Source organism: Photinus pyralis, unplaced genomic scaffold (genome assembly GCF_008802855.1).
Source record: "Photinus pyralis isolate 1611_PpyrPB1 unplaced genomic scaffold, Ppyr1.3 Ppyr1.4_LG4, whole genome shotgun sequence".
NCBI lineage: Eukaryota > Metazoa > Arthropoda > Insecta > Coleoptera > Lampyridae > Photinus > Photinus pyralis.
The window spans coordinates 32,362,281-32,381,024 of record NW_022170511.1 but is presented as its reverse complement, the minus strand read 5'-3'; the positions used below and the strand labels follow the sequence as shown (position 1 = coordinate 32,381,024).

Sequence of the window (18,744 nt, the reverse complement as noted above, 5' to 3'; positions counted from 1 at the left end):
AAGTTTAAATTATGCAGTGTGTTATTGGGAATTTCACGTGGATCTTTGAACTAGTGGAGAACTACGTTTCTATGGGAAAAAATTGTTTCACGAATTCGATTTAATGTGGGTCCCAACGACAAGGAATTATCGCCGAATGCCATCAGAGAATAAGCCCTGAGGTATTGTAAGATCTGTATGGAAATTAGTGCAGGTCATTTCGATCAATAAATTCGTTAGTTTAAATCGAACGGTTTTTAGATTTACGATTCTAATGATGTACCTACCACCTTTTAGCATTAGAAGATAGGTACCTACTTCACTCAGTGACCCAGTATAGTAAAACAGTAATGACTAATCAGCATCATCTTTCCTAACACGGCACCCAAATAATTCGCTGATAAATCAAGGCGAACAGACGAGAGGAAATAATACAGACCGAGGGGTTAGATGAGGAAAAGAAAACAGGATGAAAGGGAAGAGATACCAAGAAAAGATATAGCGTCTCAAAAGGGGGACTGTGGCATGCAACGATGTATCTTCGTATCTTGCCCCATCCATTTTGAGGCGAAAAAAAGTGGCTAGCCAAATTGGGGGGTAAATATACAAGAGCTGCGGATTTTTAATCGGATAATTTTAATTTTACATGAAACTTGAAAGTTTGGCAACGAAAAAAACTCGCCATCAAAAGCGTGATAAAATCGCGCCACATCTTTAGCTTATACTTTTAATAGAGGTTTTTTAGGAGGTAAAACACTTGGGTGAATGAACAATAAAATTATCTTGATTTAAAATCAAGATCGAGTGTAGGTAGGTATATTTTAGGGAGATTAATACAAGAAAGTAAACCAACACTTTATATTTTACGCATTCCTCCACGTATTTTTATCAATACAAAAGCTCAAATGTAGAATAGGTACATTAACCATTACATTTTGACGATGAACTATAAGGAATTTAGGCACGTTACCAAGGCCAGTAAGCTGGAAGCATGATGGAAGATCATATTTGGGGGGTTGATGAGAAAAACTTCAGTTGAACATGACAAAAACAGCAAAACTGTTCCATTTTTAAACATTTAGACTCTAAGACAAACATATTATAAGTGTAGGAACGTTACCTGATAATAAACCATGCCTATGTAAGTAAGATTTTATAGGTATTTTTATTTTTTGGTTTTTTGCATTTTTTTCGAACAAAAACAAATACATAACCTTTTTTGTTCTAATTCTTATTTGTGGCTATACAAGCAATACAAATAAGGTATATATGTCCCATGCGCAAAAATGCTGTAGACCGGTGTTATAACTACGTATGTAGGTAACGGAGGTACCGTGACAGTCATGGACTTACGAACAATCATTCTATTCGAGTATGAAGTGATCCAACGATCTCTAAACGAGTCCCATAGCCATGGGAACGGTTTAGAGATGGTTGGATCACTTCATGAGCAATAATCACATTTTGAGCACGGTGAACTTCAAAATACCTAATGTATTCGAGTCATATAGCGTCAATATGATTTCATTTTATTTCCCTTATTTATTATTTTTAAATTATATTGCAAAACGGGCCAAAAGAAATCGCTGGAAGTTATTTCGAAGTTTGTAGGTTTGCCGCTAGAGGGCGTACGATTCATGGTTAACTACACAAATAATTCTTTTCCTAAACGTGCATCGCAATCTTGTACAAATTGTGCATCATTTTGATGCAGCATCTATAGATCATCATCCGCAGCTTTAATGTAGCTTCTGTTTAAGTTTACGGATTTTCACATAATTGGTCCTTTTGGAAAGAGCTCCCTTTGTGTAATCAGAATTTGCATGAATAAGGTCTTTTCAGTAAATGTGATGAGTTGTAGAGGGCGCAGTTTGGCATTAATATAATACACTACAGGTTTTTTGAAACGCCACGCACATTCACAAATTTAATTTGCATTGTGCAATCAATGTTGGCTTTGAAACAAAAGCCTCTAGCTTTCGTCCTCTAGCGGAAATTTGAAAATAAATTCCAGCGAATCCTCTTAGCGCCTTTTGTTAACAAAATCTTGTTGCCCAAGATGTGGAACTAACGGTTCCATAGACATGGCCTGTGACCTTTATTAAATAGAACACCCTGTACAGGGTTTTTCTCTTCAAACTACCTTCAAACCATTGTAAAAACTAAACAGAGAAAATGTGCAAAAGATGTAGTTTCCCATTTTTTTTGGATTTTTATGTTTGACAGTAAACAGTATGGCCTACAGACGCCGTTCTGTTCTTTTTAATTAAAGCTAATTACATTTGATACATCTTTCCCTATGAATTTTCTTGTAAAATGAGTATTTCCATCGTGGTCGAAATATTTTACAAACCTTAAAATTTCTATTTTTTGTCGATTTTTGGAGGGATCTCGGGAAGTATTCAACCTACAGAGCCGGTTCTGGTCTCGAAATGTCGAAATAGTATACTAGTATGAAAGCAAATGAAAACAAGATTCTTGAAATACATAAGGCACTTTGTTACTCTGGAATCTACTACTGGATATGATCACAAAATATCCCTTACCTTGTAGGTAGGTAAAAGATGTGTAGAAAATGACAACATTTTGTTCTATACCACTATACTATAGGGGTACGATTATAACTTCCATAACGTAAAATCAAATTAATAGAGAAAGTTCTGCTTAATTTACAAGAGTACAATGTGCAAAGTACCTACGTTTATTTTTAAAATTTTTAACCTTAGAAAAAGAGTTGTGAAATAACTATATACCTACCTATTTGTCAATATAAATTGAAATTAATATAGATAATTAATTACTTATGATGACTGTAAACTTGCATGTTCCGTATATGAAGGTTAATATCTTTTTTAACGGTACCTAACTTGAAGGTGAAATTCCATTACTTCACAATAATTTTTGATAAATCCAATAGAATATACAAATGGTGCATCACGTCGTACAAGGGATGGCCGATGGAACCCTTGAAAACATCAGATGACGTAGCGGAAACTGTTTTGCAATGAAAAAGGATGGCCTGTTTACAGTGAAGCGTTTTTGAAGGTTTCCGTGAAATCGGAAAGACCAAAATGTTGTAACTTTTGAAGATTCCAAACATTTTAGAGCAACGCAATGCCAATATACGTAACCGAGTTTGGCAATGTAAATTTCATATTCTTAGAATTCAAATAACATCTTACCCCGTTTATAGCCTTGATATAATATTACTCGTCAAAGGTAAATGAAGCTAGGGGTAATAACAATAGCAGAAATCGGCGAACTCCAGCGTTTCTCAATATCTCACTTTTTGTTTGTGATTTTGAGTAATTTTGGTTTTTGCAACTGGAATCAAATAGGTAATCTGGCGCCATTCTTCCGTGTCTTCATAATTCAATATCATTACGAATTATGATCCCCACAGATCCTGCCGACAAAGTTTTACCAAACAAATTGACTTGTCGGCTCCACAAAAAAAAAAGAATTAAATAATTTTACGTCCGCGATAAAATCGATAACGCAATTCAATCAATGAATAAAGTATGCCGCCTTCGGGCTTCGGGGAAGGCGATTAGTATAAATAGATATAAAGGACGTGCTTCTGTGTCTTGTAAATATTGGCTTGCGAAACTGCTATTCTCCGTCTACACTTTCCGAGAAAATTACGCGAAGGACGTGGAAAATTTTATTCATTAATCTCCTCTTCTAATGAAACGGTTCATCCATGTTTACTAAAAGAAAGCGTACGGATGTGACTAACTGTTTAAATAGGTCCATTAAATTTATTATGCCTAAATTATTCTTGTCTTCATCAATCTCGTGTTGGTGATCGAAATTATGAGGATCGTTAAAAAAAAGTTTAGAATCAGTAATGCATGGACCAGAAAATGTGTTGCACGCCGACCTGAGAGCTTTGTTTGAAATTTGATTCACTGCGGACATTTCAAATCATTCTGCCAAATCGTTTCTAAGAAGTTTTCAATTATTTTTTTAAATTATGAAAATTGTTTGAACCTCGGTTCGAACCGTAATTAGTTCCATGGCCCCTGTAGGCTTACGCGAAACATACTTCCGGATTGGAAGGTGTTTTCCGTTAAAATCGTACAATTTAAACACACATGCTTTTTAACACATCCTCTTGATGTTCCGACGTGGGGTTACTCTCATCTGCCCCTGGAACCTCCGATGGGGGGGGGGGTCACGGACAATGTTGCTTGCTATAATGGCTGGACAATTTTTTCGACTTTACTTCCATGGTTGTGAAAACACGTTTAGAATATTTGGGGTCGACTACTGAGTCCGTCCATATCAGTCGGTTTGATTTTTTCAGTATTCTAACTCCAAACTTGCACAATTAACTACAAAGGTAAGTAATCAAATCACATAAAATTTTTATGACACTCAGGGGTATAATCTGAACCCTTTCGGTGCAGGTAGCCTCTCGATATGTGCAGAACGGTCACAAAAATGTTGTGCTAAAACGCATGATTAAAATCGCACTGCAGCACAACAGACGAAATCATCAAATTTTAAATTTCACTGAAAACGTAACCAAAATAATTTCATCTTGAATAAATCAGTGATAATGTCTTTATTTGTTACTCGAGTTGTAAACGTTGATTAACAAGACAAAACGCAAACGGGTAAACGTCATGTTTAAACGCTACTGACTTGTAAAACTGACAACAGACTTGTAAAACTGACAGCAGACCTGTAAAAATTTTACAAGTTAGTAATCTAGTAATTTCATTGGCCAGAATTAATACGAAGTCTCTGTTACATGGATCACATGATATTTTAGACATTTCTTCATGATTAATTTAAGAACTAATTATTTACGTTTACTATTGTTTACAAATGAGTAACAAATAAAATATTGTACATTATACGCCAGGTAATAGTTTTTACTGGCTCTAGGAGATGACAAGCTCGCCTAACGGCTCGCTAGTCAACTTCTCCTATCGCCAGTAAAAACTCACTTACCTGGCTAATAATGTAAAATACTATTATATAAGAATTTTGCAAATTAACGTAAGTTTGTTTTGAAGATATTATCCCGCACACAGGCGGCCGACAAGTAAAATACTAAATATTAAAATTACTTACAGTGCTTTTCTTAATAATTGCCATCAAATTTGTTTGAACTTGTATTCGTTTCTATATTTTAATAATGCGGAGGGTAATGAAAGATTGATAGTTTGCGAGTTTTACGCCATAAATTACCAATAAGAATTTTTGTTTTTTTTCACTTACCTATGTATTTTAATATTGTTAGCAAACTTCATATTCAGAATGCATTATTAGAAAACTCCTAAAACTTGCTATTTAATGATTCCGTAAAAGTCAGTTTTGGAGAATTCATAATTTACTTAAAATTATGTAATTTGGTCGATCGATTGATTCAGTAATTCGAACAAAGTTTTTCTTTAATAAAATACACCTCTTTGTTAAATTATGAGCGTCTTATCCAAATTTGTTTTTCACGGTATTAATGAAAAGCACTTTTGGGAGCTTTCCAATTATACCCTATGTCAATATTTTCCATCATCGCTCACTTTTCAAGCTGAGGCAATTTATTTAATATTTATAGAAGGATGTGTTACATCGAACTTTTAATTTACTACAATATGTCACAACGGGTTATAATATAATACATACAATTCCTGGCATGAAAGATTAAAATCATTTAAGCTCGAAATGTAACGGAACGTTTCTAAAATTGTATACCTACTACTAATAGAGGGGCGCTAGGGATACCAACTATTAAAGCACTTCACGACGAGAACCCAACATATTTGCGACTGAAAATGTCAAATTAAAACCTTAAAAAGGTCATCACGCTAGAGATTAACGGATTTTGGGTCCCTTTCAATTTTCTAACAATTTCGGAAAATTCCTACTCATAAACGGGGTTGGGAGAAAAATCTCAACGAATTCTGGTATCTGGAGATCATAAAAATACATACATTTTAAATTTGCGCATGCTCATCCATTTATAGCCGAGGCGAAAACATGATTTGGAAGAAAATGGAGGGCTTAATTTTTGTGAAAAAGTCATATGCAGAGACTCTTCGATAGTGTTGTTCTTCTTTTCCTTAAATTTTCAAGAATTAATCTTGGTTTATTTTAGTTATTTCCATGTTGAAAAATCCCCATGTATCAAAATCCGTCAAGATCAGCATTTATAGGGAGGGGCCATATTGGGGTAAGAACATTGGTAAAATGTTTTTAAAATTTAAGAAGACTTTTTTGACACTGTTACACTTTGTCCAGTAAAAGAAACTAATTTTTTAAAAACAAACAAATCCTTCCGAGTCAATAGGTATGGTGTATATTCTAACGCTTCTTGAATGCAACATAAAAGAATCGCAATAGCACAAAATTTACTTTTTGATGAATTGGAAAGTACATAATTTTGAGAACAATGAAATTTGCTAATGCAGTTTGGGAAGGGAGCCCCGTTTGTTTCGATTTTCTGCTTAATTTTGAATTGATATTTCGTAGTATATTCTTCTGTATAAATTTACCTGTCTAGGGATGGGAAAGAATAACCCTACCGCGGAGAGCACTGCGTATCGTAAAAGGCGATTAAATAACAGTCTTCCAGGCCAGGTCACGATCTCACCTATATTGCCTTATCGACTGGAGCTATTCATTTTGGAGACGGGTCGTGGCCATTGATAGTGTTCGTATGGTTTTGATACATTTTTCTTTTGATAAACTGGTTGTTGCCATATATAATATTTCGAGAGACCGGCGGATATGCGCTGGAGGTTGGATGAGGAAGAGTGTAGTGGATTGACAATATTTTTTGCCAATTATGATATTAGTCGATTGTGACAATTTGTTTGTATACTGGATCTTTGATCGCGTATGTTCTAAGAAGCCGACAAGGACGCAGTGTTCTGTTTCAGTCGCTAGCGTACAATCCAGGAGTTATGGTAGGTAACTCGATGCGTGTCTGCATTGATTTTATTACATACCGATCGTCTTTTGTTGCCGATCAAAGATCCATTATACCTCGCATTATACACACTGTACTTGTCTTTCATATGGTAGTACAAGGTGGCGAGCCCGAGGCCTACCGTGTTGCGAGGAAACTTAAGTTTTCGCCATGTATAAGGGATTTTTGTGTAGTAGGCCACCAGGAATGGTTGGCACCGTAGGCGATGTAGTGGTAATTAAAGATTCATATGGTGCGAGGTGGATGATTAATTTTTAGTATAACGGAGTTTTGGGTCCCCTGTATCAACCACAGTCCTCCTCGGCCCCTTATCGAGATCAGTTATAAATTCTCATAAATCAGAGCGGAGTGTCAGAGGAGGGTATTTACAAAAGGCTATTGGAACTTCTAAATGAAATGTAGCTATTGGTGGCTATCACTGAGAGCAATTATGAGGAAAACGGTTTGTCAGAGGATAGTACTAAAAAAAGGCAAAATGAATCGTTTGGGGCAGACATATCTATTAGTGAGGTAGAAACTTTAGTATGAACATCTCGAAAATGGAGTGTGATAGGAAGGTGCCTACAAAGAGAAAATGCAATATTGCGGAGAATTTCTGTACGGGATTGATTCTTCTTGCATTATATAGCGTGCATTTTGAAAAATGCGCTTTATCTGCACAATAGTTGTACATATACTTGTTTGTATACCTACCCATGAATTGCGTAATTTTGTGTAATCGCGTGAGAAGTCATCATCACTCATTTATGAGGTTCAGGATCGAGTTCAGGATTTTCCATACGCGCACGTGTGGACAACGATCTAGCAGGATATCTTCATAATTGTAAGAAAAGTTCAACGTGTTTTATGTTGCTTCTGTCCATCGAGGCAGTGCATTTTCCGGTCTTCTAGAGAAAGTTGGTAGTAACTGAAAGATCTACTAACGAAAAGGGAAAGGGAAAGGGAAGAAAACGGGAAAAAAACCTCACAAATATTTTGACGCGAGGTTGTTTAATGAGAGGGATAATCAAAGGAAAAATCAATGGTAGCAGGAGAAGAGGAGAACCAATAAATAGACTAACTATTTTTCTTTTCCTCCACAGAATGGCAGAATTTTACACATACTTGGAACCAATCCTAAAGCATATTGGAAAAATTGCTCCTCGATCCCGAAAGTTTTTGGTACTTGTATAATTTTGTAAAATACAGAATCGAATGTAAAAAATCGTGTCGAGATATCGAGTAAAAAAGAAAGAATGCCTTGAATAACAAAGACGAATAGTACCTACCACTTTCCTTTAGAACAATGCGCGAAAAATACGCAAAAATTTAAATAATAAATTCCTAAATTCAGCGGTGAATCCCATTGAAAGTTAGGAGCTGATTCACCGCCCTGTGAAGTCTACCTTTTTGTTTACGTATTTTTGTTCGATTTGGCAGTTTCGTTTTATTCTTTGTAATCTATATTTTTTAATAGTTCTTTAGAATTCTACGCACCAGTCTATTTCCTCTATGACCTTTGATTTTCACTCGCAAATTTCCCAGTAAATGACTGCTGCTGATTTTATAAAATAAGTACTTACTTTATATTTAATGCAAATAGGAGAAACAATCAAATTATAAAGAGGGCAATGGCATTATTGCGTATAAATGCTCAATCCTGTACGAGCAAACAGTAGGTGAAAATACGCGTCACACGCGGTCAAAAACTTGCTTCTGCTTGGTATAGGCATTGTTTAAATACTTTTTTCTACAACTGTAAAAAAAACCTGTCATTTTCTGACGGATTTCGAAACGCGAAGTACTAGATTTTTAAACGGTTAATTAATAAGTAAGGTTGCTCTTGACAACGTGCGCGAAATCGTCAACAGTGAAAAATAGTTATTTACCTAACAAGTTCGGTAAGTTAATTTTCCCGCATGAGCACTTTGTTTGCAGCACGACCGTAGGGAGTGCTGCATTTAGTGCGAATGCGGGAAAATTCTTTCCGAAAGAGTTAGGTACAATATTTTTTGTAACGAATTGCGTAAAAAAAGGTCAAAATTAATAAAGTTTTGTAAATTAGCTTTTTTTTTAATCATGAGTTGGTAACACAATCATATGTTTGGTTGGTAACATAATTTTGTAACTACCCACTTTTACTAATGCACTGGTCACAATTAAAACTTCCACATCTTTGGTTAATACATATTTTGCCTTTGCAATGAGTGCTACTACTGGTCACGGCATTGCATCGTTTGCACTGAATATCTTGAGTTGCGTAAATACACTCGTTACATTTAAAATCCTTGGAAGCTTTGTGTGTGTTAATATGTGCTTTCTTAAACTGCATATGCGAATAGTTGCAGAATATCACTGGTCACATTTTAAGACGTTTTAACAATAAGTTTTACTTTTTCTTGAGTTCCAATTCTGAAAAATAATTTGATTGCGTTATAAGTTCTTGTTTATATATTTACGTAAAACTTAGTGTACGTCTGTTTCCGATTAATCGCCCTAAATACCCTCAACCAACGGTTTAATTGATTTTACAGCAGAAGACAGTTAACCATGACATGACGTTCGTTGACTTCAATACCAACCGAAGAACGCGCATAACCCCTTCTCTCCAGCGGAAACTAAAAAACACCGCGATGCGGGAAAGTCGTTTTCCCGTGCATCGAGGATGCTTGGAAACATTATCTTTCCATTCAATGAGTACAAAAAAAAGTATTTCGCGTACGTGACAAAATTGAACTTAAACAGCAAATTTAATTAACAATCGGTTCAGTTGTAGAAAAAATATTGTATATAACGCTAGCGCGAAGTTATTTCGCGCATTTCACTGATATTTTAACTCGGCTTCGCCTCGTCAAAATACCTTCAGTCTCAATGCGCGAAATTGAACTTCGCGCTCTTGTTATATAAATAACTATTAAACAATGGTTAAAGTTTCAGGTCGACACCACTTTTCAGAACGGAACTCTGGTATAATAGGTAAACAAACTTGCTTACCATCTGCAGATAAACAATAATTATAGTTAGGACTAGTATCCCATTAGTCCTCTTCTTTTTTTCGGTGCGTAATACAAATTGTTTATTAAGCATATTTAAATAAATTCAGTTTTAATAAGCAAAGGTGTAAAATAATGATGTGCGGTTGACCTTGGCACAAAATTTACAGTTAAAATAAAAACTATCCTATTGTTATGGGCAAACAGATATTTAAGTAGGTTTAGTGTTTAGTAGGGTGGAAGCTGCCTGTGTTTCAAATAGAATGAACTTACTTGGCTTGGGACGTTAAGTCCTTACTAAGGTCTAATGATAAATATGATTACGGAAACATTTGAGGTGAGTTCGAATAATACCATCAAGTGTCTATTTATGAAAATATTTTCATGGATGATTTAAGGTAGATTTTTAGCTCATGATCTGTGCACTTTAGGTATCTCAGCAGCGACGAAAATTGTAAGTACAGAAATATGGACCTAGTACATAATCTTACGGAACACCTCGGATCAATGGGAAGCTGATTTGTTTCACTCACAGAACTACAGAATACATCAGTAGATCTCACAAGGAACTTTTTGTTGTTACTAGTAGCTGGTATGGTCTTACATATATCTACAACAAAACACTCCAGCAACTCTTATTAGATCTAACGAATATAAAATGTACATACATTCAAAGATCTAATTAAATCCTAACTGCGGGGAAGGCATGGTATTCAATTAACACCCTGACGTGCAAATTACGTGTGATCAACTAATATAATCTATCATAGATAAGTAATATTTAGTGATTTTTGGTAATTACTTAATTAGAAATTATTATTCAGATCAGCAAATTTGAACATTATCAAATATTTGGTTGTAGAATAATTTAGAAATTGCAAATTTCCAATTAATTTGCTTACGCTCGTTTTAAGTAAACTTCGCGTCCACTTCACAGATCAATTTGTTGCAGAAATTGTTGACAAAAAACTCAAAAAAGTAAACAGTGTGCCTATAATTAGTGTTATATTGACACTTGTAAGCACGTACCTATAATGATGACGTAAACTTAATTATAATAATGACGCTCAACGAAATAAATAACTATATCTTCTCTAATTGCTATTACGTTAGCGTGTTAAACGTTTGCGTATTTTTGTACTTATCAAAATTGTATGTACCTAACTGTTATTCTACAATTACGGGAATTAATTGTGTTCTCCCAATGTAATGATTCGTAGAAAAACACGTTCATTTGGTAGTAAATAATTAGCCAACACGCATTTTATTATTATCTAATCGTTAGTAAGCCCAGTTAGATAGGGTTTTGACGCTTGCATCGCTTCTACGATTTAATAGAAATGCGGAATGCGAATCCAATCTTGGGTGGTGCGTCATTCAGTACCCATAAATAAGAAAACTCCCTTGCAACATTTCCCAATTGAAAATAAATGCACTGTTGTAATCAGATGTTCTGTCATTTTCACGCACGTCTCCAAGCAAATTCCATGGTCCATGATCCTATTATTTGGTAGGTATTTTATGAATGGGAAGGCATTTTCGTTAAATTCCGAAAGCTATCCTTGGGGGCCAACACTGATTTTCGCGTTTTGCCATTATTATAAGTAGGGGATGATCAACTGCTGTTTCATGAGAGTTAGGTACAACTGTGAAGTTGGCCTGGATAAAATAGCCCGGCAGCATCGCACCATGCTAGATCGTTAGTGCTTTGTTAGTGCTCGTTAGTGCCTCACAAGTTAACATAAGGGCTCAAACCGTTCTCTCAAAATAAAAATTTTTTTTTGTTCGGGCCAACTTCACGTTTGCCCGGACAATGACTCCAATTTGCATCAAATTTTGTAAATCGTTAGTGCTTGGTTAGTGCTTGTTGGTGCTTCATAATTTAACGTTAGGACCCGAACAGTTTTCTCAGAATAAATTTTTTGATTCGAGCGAACTTCACGTTTTCCCGGACAATGACTCCAATTTGCATCAAATTTTATAAATCGTTAGTGCTTCGTTAGTGCTTTAGAATTCAACGTTAGAACCCAAACCGCTTTCTTAAAATACATTTTCCTGTTGGGGACAAACTTCATTTTTGACGTAGTTCTTTTCACATTGGCATGCAGCGCGATTCATCTATACGTACCGTCACCGTTCCGTTACCGCACCGTCAACGAAACATAAAATATTCTCGTTTACAAATTTTGACGGGCCGGACGGTGACGTAACTGTGTAGTCTATAGCTACTATATACACCACAACTGACTCGTCCGCCATTTTGGAGCCCACTGACAATTGACGCTTGCAAAACACGTGCTTCTCATGACAGTAAGTTACCTTGGCAACATAACACAACATAACGATCAAACAATACAGCGTAATATCTTACAGACTGTCAGTGGGCTCCAAAATGGCGGACGAGTCTGCTTTCTTAATCAAGTGCTGTAGTGCAGCCTGAATATGTCTATAGCCTTAGACTAGAAAAGAGAGAGGACAGGTAATACTTTCAATAAAACTGTGACCATTTGTCACCAAGACATGCCTGCCAGTGTCGTAACATACAAACAGCATTGTTGGGTGATAAGAATTATTCCTTTTATAGGACGAAGACGAATGTATATAAAATTAATTAAAACAGCAGTAGAATTAATTATTTTGCTAATTGTAATAGTTGAGAATTATATATTCAAAATAATTCAAATTGGCCAATAGAAAGCCTTTAGAACGACGCGGTACACTCCGTGCTCCGAGAAAGTTCCATTAAGTGATTTCAAATGATGAAAACTATTAACAACATATTTTGCTACATACCATGTAAGGCAAGTACTGAATAAAAACGCAAAACGTAAAAATTATGAAAAAGACGGTTTGCTCTAAAATTTACCAAACAAATTTTTGCCTTTGAAACGAAATTCCGGCGCTATGGCAATGGACTGCAAGACATTAGGACGCGGACATTGGACCGCAAGACAGTAGACCGCAAAGGGAATAGACCGCAAACGATAGGCCGTGGACATTAGGACGCAGACATTGAGACGCGGACAACGGGGCGCGGATATTAGGACGCAGACATTGGGACGTGGACATTGAGACGTATTTTGCAAGCGTCAATTGTCGGTGGGCTCCAAAATGGCGGACGAGTCAGTTGAGGTATATATAGTAGCTATAGACTATACAGTTACGTCACCGTCCGGCCCGTCAAAATTTGTAAACGAGATAATTTTACGTTTCGTTGACGGTGCGGTAACGGAACGGTGACCGTACGTATAGATGAATCGCGCTGCATGCCAATGTGAAAAGAGCTACGTCAAAAATGAAGTTTGTCCCCAACAGGAAAATGTATTTTAAGAAAGCGGTTTGGGATCTAACGTTGAATTCTAAAGCACTAACGAAGCACTAACGATTTATAAAATTTGATGCAAATTGGAGTCATTGTCCGGGAAAACGTGAAGTTGACTCGAATCAATAAAAAATTTATTCTGAGAAAACTGTTCGGGTCCTAACGTTAAATTATGAAGCACCAACAAGCACTAACCAAGCACTAACGATTTACAAAATTTGATGCAAATTGGAGTCATTGTCCGGGCAAACGTAAAGTTAGCCCGAACAAATAAAAAAGGTATTATGAGAAAACGGTTTGAGTCCTAACGTTGAATTATGAAGCACTAATAAGCACTAACAAAGCACTAACGATCTACAAAATTTGATGCAAATTGGAGTCATTGTCCGGGCAAACGTGAAGTTGACCCAAACAAAAAAAAATTTTATTTTGAGAAAACGGTTTGAGCCCTTATGTTAACTTGTGAGGCACTAACGAGCACTAACAAAGCACTAACGATCTAGCATGATGCGATGCTGCCGGGCTATTTTATCCAGGTCAACTTCACAGACATTACAGATTGTTAGTTAATCTGTGCCTTACACCGACTTTTAGGATTCAACCCATACTGATACAGGGTGTTACATTTGAGCTGTGCCTTAATATAGGGTGACAGGGTATTGGAATTGTTTAAATTTAAAAAATGGTAATGGGTATGCTCTTTCCGATTTTGTAAATATTTGTTCAAAATGCCTATCCCCAAGATGGGACGGCATACAATTCATGAGAACCAATAAAGGTCGCCACTGACAAATTGCAATGTAAAATTATATTGAACTTTAAGAATGACTCCGGGCTTATACAATCATTTCTTAGGGTGGTTTTTGAAAATATAAATTCTCCATACATTACTCTACAGCGACTATATAAGGTTTTAATTAGAACAGTAATTACTACAATATTGCTACAAAATTGCTAAAATAAGACAACACATTTTATTTTTTATTATAAACAATTGTTGAATTTTAAAGTATAGATAGGCGCTGTAAAATTGCTCCTCTTCTTACAATATTGAAGGTTTTGTCATTTAAAATCCAATATTGCGGCCAGGAGTCATTCTCAAAGATTTCATTTTTAAAAAGTTACATCAATCACAATGGCGACAAGCAGCAGAAGCGCAGCTATTTAATTCTAGATGTCGCTAAGGTACAACCTAAAATTGGCGCGCGTTTAAATACTTCTGCAAAAATATTATAGGGAACTGCTTCATTCGATTTCAATGGTGAGAAGAAAAGCCCTATTTCGACGAGCTTTGGTATCTGGTGGTTTTTTAAAAAGTGTGCTGGAGCCGCAATTAGTTTTTGAAAATATTCCGACTACCATTTCTTACCCAACAATGAGTTATCAAAATTTCAAATAAATTTAATCCAGGTAAAATACTTCAAATTTGAATTCTATGGTGCCATTTGAAAAGTAGGTAGCAGCTTTCTGATATTTTTGTTAAACGTACCTCACAGCTAATTTCCATGGAAACCAATTTGTTCACATTGAACATTATCTAGTGAGCCAAAAAATTGGATCTTAAGCGTACCAAGTTTTCTGAGATTGTGGCTTGAGTTCGAATAAATGTGATAATTTGAAACTCGGATTCGAAGGTGCAAAGGATTTAAAAAAAAATCCGATTTCAAAACATTTAAGGTTTCTGAAATTACCTGCCCCAAGCTTTGAGATTTGCACTTTTGGCACACGCTTAGTATATGCCCAACCACGGTCGTATTGCTCAGCTGATCATTTTTGACATGGGCACCAACCCAATATGTCGCATGATGAGATCTTGCACTCCGTTGAAGGTGGCTCTTATTATCTATTTTAGACTTCATTGGTCAAACGAATGAGAGCTAATTTTGAGAGTATGAGCTGTATCTGCTCATGGGTTGGCTCCCTTAGAGACAAGCAAAGAGGAATAAAATTTCAAAAAATTCTACCGCACCAAGCCCGCGTACATAATTTAGGTTTAACCATTATCGCGTAGTGCTGTATATCCAGTGGGTCATTTTTGGCGTAAGACCCCATTTCTTTCCAAACATTCGCCTACAGGTCCATAAAGCCTTGTCTAATCCAGATATTTGACTGCATTGCGCCCGCGGGATGGGCCCTCCTTATAGAGGAAAAGTCGCCTCTGTTCCCAGGGGAGGAATTCTTTTGGTAAACGGATTAAGGCAGGGCTTTGTCGTACTTTACAAAGACACCTGGAATTATTTCAGAAGTTTCTCCGTCGAATGGTATCTTTTCTGAGATATCGAATATGTTTTATACAAAAGTTTTGGGGTTCTTCAATGCCTACTAGGCAGTAATAATTTTAATTATACAGGGTTGCTCATAAAGGCGCGACACACCAAAATTGCATTTTTTAAATGGAACACCCTGTATATTATTCGATATTTCAATTCTTCACTCAATTTGTAACGTTTTTTGTGATTGTTTGGAATCATTATTTATTGTTTTTTGTTCAATTATTAATGGATTCTCTCTATTTTAAGCAAAATTTGTTATAAGCATATTGTACCTAAATTCAATCGTTTCCGGGTTATCGACTTTTGAAAATTAACGCTATTATTTCAAAATTCATTAATAATTGAACAAAAAACAATAAATAATGATTCCAAACAATGACAAAAAACCTTACGAATTGAGTGAGGAATTGAAATATCGAATAATATACAGGGTGTTCCATTTAAAAAATGCAATTTTGGTGCCTTTATGACCAACCCTGTATAATTAAAATTACTACCGCCTAGTAGAGATTAAAGAACATTAAATCTTTTGTTTTGGACTTTTTTTGATACCTTGTATATTTTCCCCGCCCGATCGTCGACCGTTTCCATACTTATCAGCGACCCTGTATGTTATTTTACACCATGTCACCTGCGTACACCACAAAAGTAGAAAATTTTCCTAACTCAATCCGACGAGTCGGGCTCGGACACTGTCGGAGTGACGTCAACATTTCTGTACCTCTGATTGACTGTCAATTCAGATTTGGACACTGAAAAACCGCAGACAGGTCTAAAATCTTGGTTAAGTATTCATTGCGTTTACTTAAAACCAAAATATATTTTAACTCGCAAGGTCGCAACTGGTAACCGACCTTCAAACAGTTCCAAGACTGGGCTACTAGATCAAAAGTTACAGCCCTTTGAATTTTCTTTCGAAATTGGTTTCTAGTCTATAACTTTTGATTGAGAAGTCTGATCGAAAAAGTACGAATTGATTTGGATTCTACGCACCCAACTTAATAAGAAAAAGTGTTTTCCCGAGAAATTTTGGTGTAGTCGATTTTTGGTAAAAAAAGGAAGGTTGTACACTCCTTTTTTTGGCCCAAATTACGAACGTCTTAATTCAAGCAATCAGTATTTTTCTTGTTGAATGGCTTTCCGGAACATAAATCAAATTAAAATTGTGCCGCAATATCTCCGTTAAAACTCCGTTATAGTTGCTCACTTTAATACTTTAATAACCATATAGGCGACCTATCTTCGGAATGAATTTTAAATTGCTGTCCAGAAAGTTACCTTATATACAGGCTGATTCAAATTCGAGGGCCACCATGGGGATCTCGGGAAGTGTAAGAGATAGGTAAGTAGTTTAAATTGGGCGAAGTTACGTATTTTGCAGTTTTGAAACAGGAAAATTTCCGATTACTTTCGGAGATATCCGGAAAAACACGAAATTTTGCAAAATCGTTTTTATTTTTTACTGAAGTTATTTAAAAAGATATTTCGAAATAAATGACACATTATTATGGACACTTTTTTCCCTCTACAAGATGCTACTTTTAAAATTTAAATTTGACGTTTCGTCTCCAGTCAACCATCATCAACTTTGACTTTTCTTATGGAAGCCATTCATTTTATAGAGAATTTTTTCCTGAGTTCAAAAATGTAAACATCACTAGCTTTTAATAAGAAATTAATTCGTAAAAACGCAAGAAAGTATGTACGTACACTACCCAAGACAAAGTTTTCTAGGCAAAAAATAAGATATTTTAACAATATTAAAAAAAGGGTGATGCTTATATTTTTGAAATCAGAAAACGATTCTCTATCAAATGACACAAAAAGAAAAATTTACTTCCTTAAGAAAAAACAAAGTTGATGATGGTTAACCGGAGACGAAACGTGGGATTTAAAATTTAAAAGTAGCATCTTGTAGATAGAAAAAAGTGACCATTATAAAGTGTTAATTATTTTGAAAAAGTTTTTTAAATAACCTCAGTAAAAAATCAAAACGATTTTCCTGATATCTCCGAAAGTAATCGGAATTTTTTCGTGCGCCACTTTGCCAAATTTAAGCTATCCCCATGGTGGCCCTCGAATTTGAATGAGTCCGTATAGTGAAAATCTTTCACTAAAACCAAACACAAAAACCAAAAATTCTTTCTCAATTCGGTTCGTGTGCCAAAATCCAGCGCCGCCGCTAGGCTTTAGGAGGCCTGAGGCAAAATGCGCCGAAGAGGCCTATGCTAGGTAGGGTAGTTCTCGGGAAAATATGGTAAACACAGATGTGATAACATAAAGGTAAATTTGTGGATGTAAACTGAAATTATGCATAATGTTAGGTATGCGTATGTGTCATAAGATGCCCGTTTTTCTATACCTATTGACTAGTGTAAAGCCATAGCTGCACAATGAGCACAAATAAACATTATTATTATAATTATAAAAGTTATATAATAGTGTTGTTAGTTATTAGTATTAGTCATTCATATCATCACAACTTCACGTTGCCATGTAAGAGGGTGTCTATTAGGTAATAAAAATAGGATAGTAAGAACGTTACTAAGCGCTTATTACAAATTAGGTACAAACAAGTAGGTAAAGTTAAAAGTACTTACTTACATTAATGTAGGGAAATTGGTCAATAAATGAAGTAAAATCCGTCGAATGGAAAATTGAAAACAATATTAATTAAATAATCACAATCACAAATGTATAATCTTTGTAGGTAGGTACGTACTAGTCTACTGGTAGCAAAGATCATTATACACTGGTAGTAAGGTATAAAAATATCTTTATCTCTTTACAGCACGCGCGTTTAACTTGAGCTGAATCTCGCCCCATGCGAATATGATATAAATTGGCATAAAATATTTGTTTAAATAAAGACCACATTATATAGGAAACTTGATATAGCTGACGACTGAGTGGGAGTGTGAAAACAAAAAGAGGAACTAAATGGTGCAATTTCTGGCGTTTCAGCAATTTTCTTTCATTCAATGAATTATGATATGCTAAGGGTCATTCAAACTTCCGCTGTGGCTGTAACAGAAAGTGTTAAGCGAATGCAAAGAACATTCACCTTGCAAATTGCAATGTACACAAAAACATTTTCTGGCAGTCGTGAAACTTTATTAAATTATTACTGGTATTTATGGATGTCATTACATCTTCTCAATGGTATTTCAGACACCGGTGCGAGGCCTATCAAGCGCGAGGCCTAAGTTCGATGCCTTACTCGCCTTACCCTTCCGGCGCCGCCGGCGCCGCTGA

At 35.7% G+C, this 18,744-nt stretch overlaps 1 protein-coding gene across 1 annotated transcript in view; it reads left to right on the top strand.

Moving 5' to 3' along the window:
- The window catches only part of LOC116168906 (glycogen phosphorylase), a 36,370-nt gene that overhangs the window by 15,525 nt on the left and 2,101 nt on the right, over positions 1-18,744 (top strand). The window lies entirely within an intron of this gene.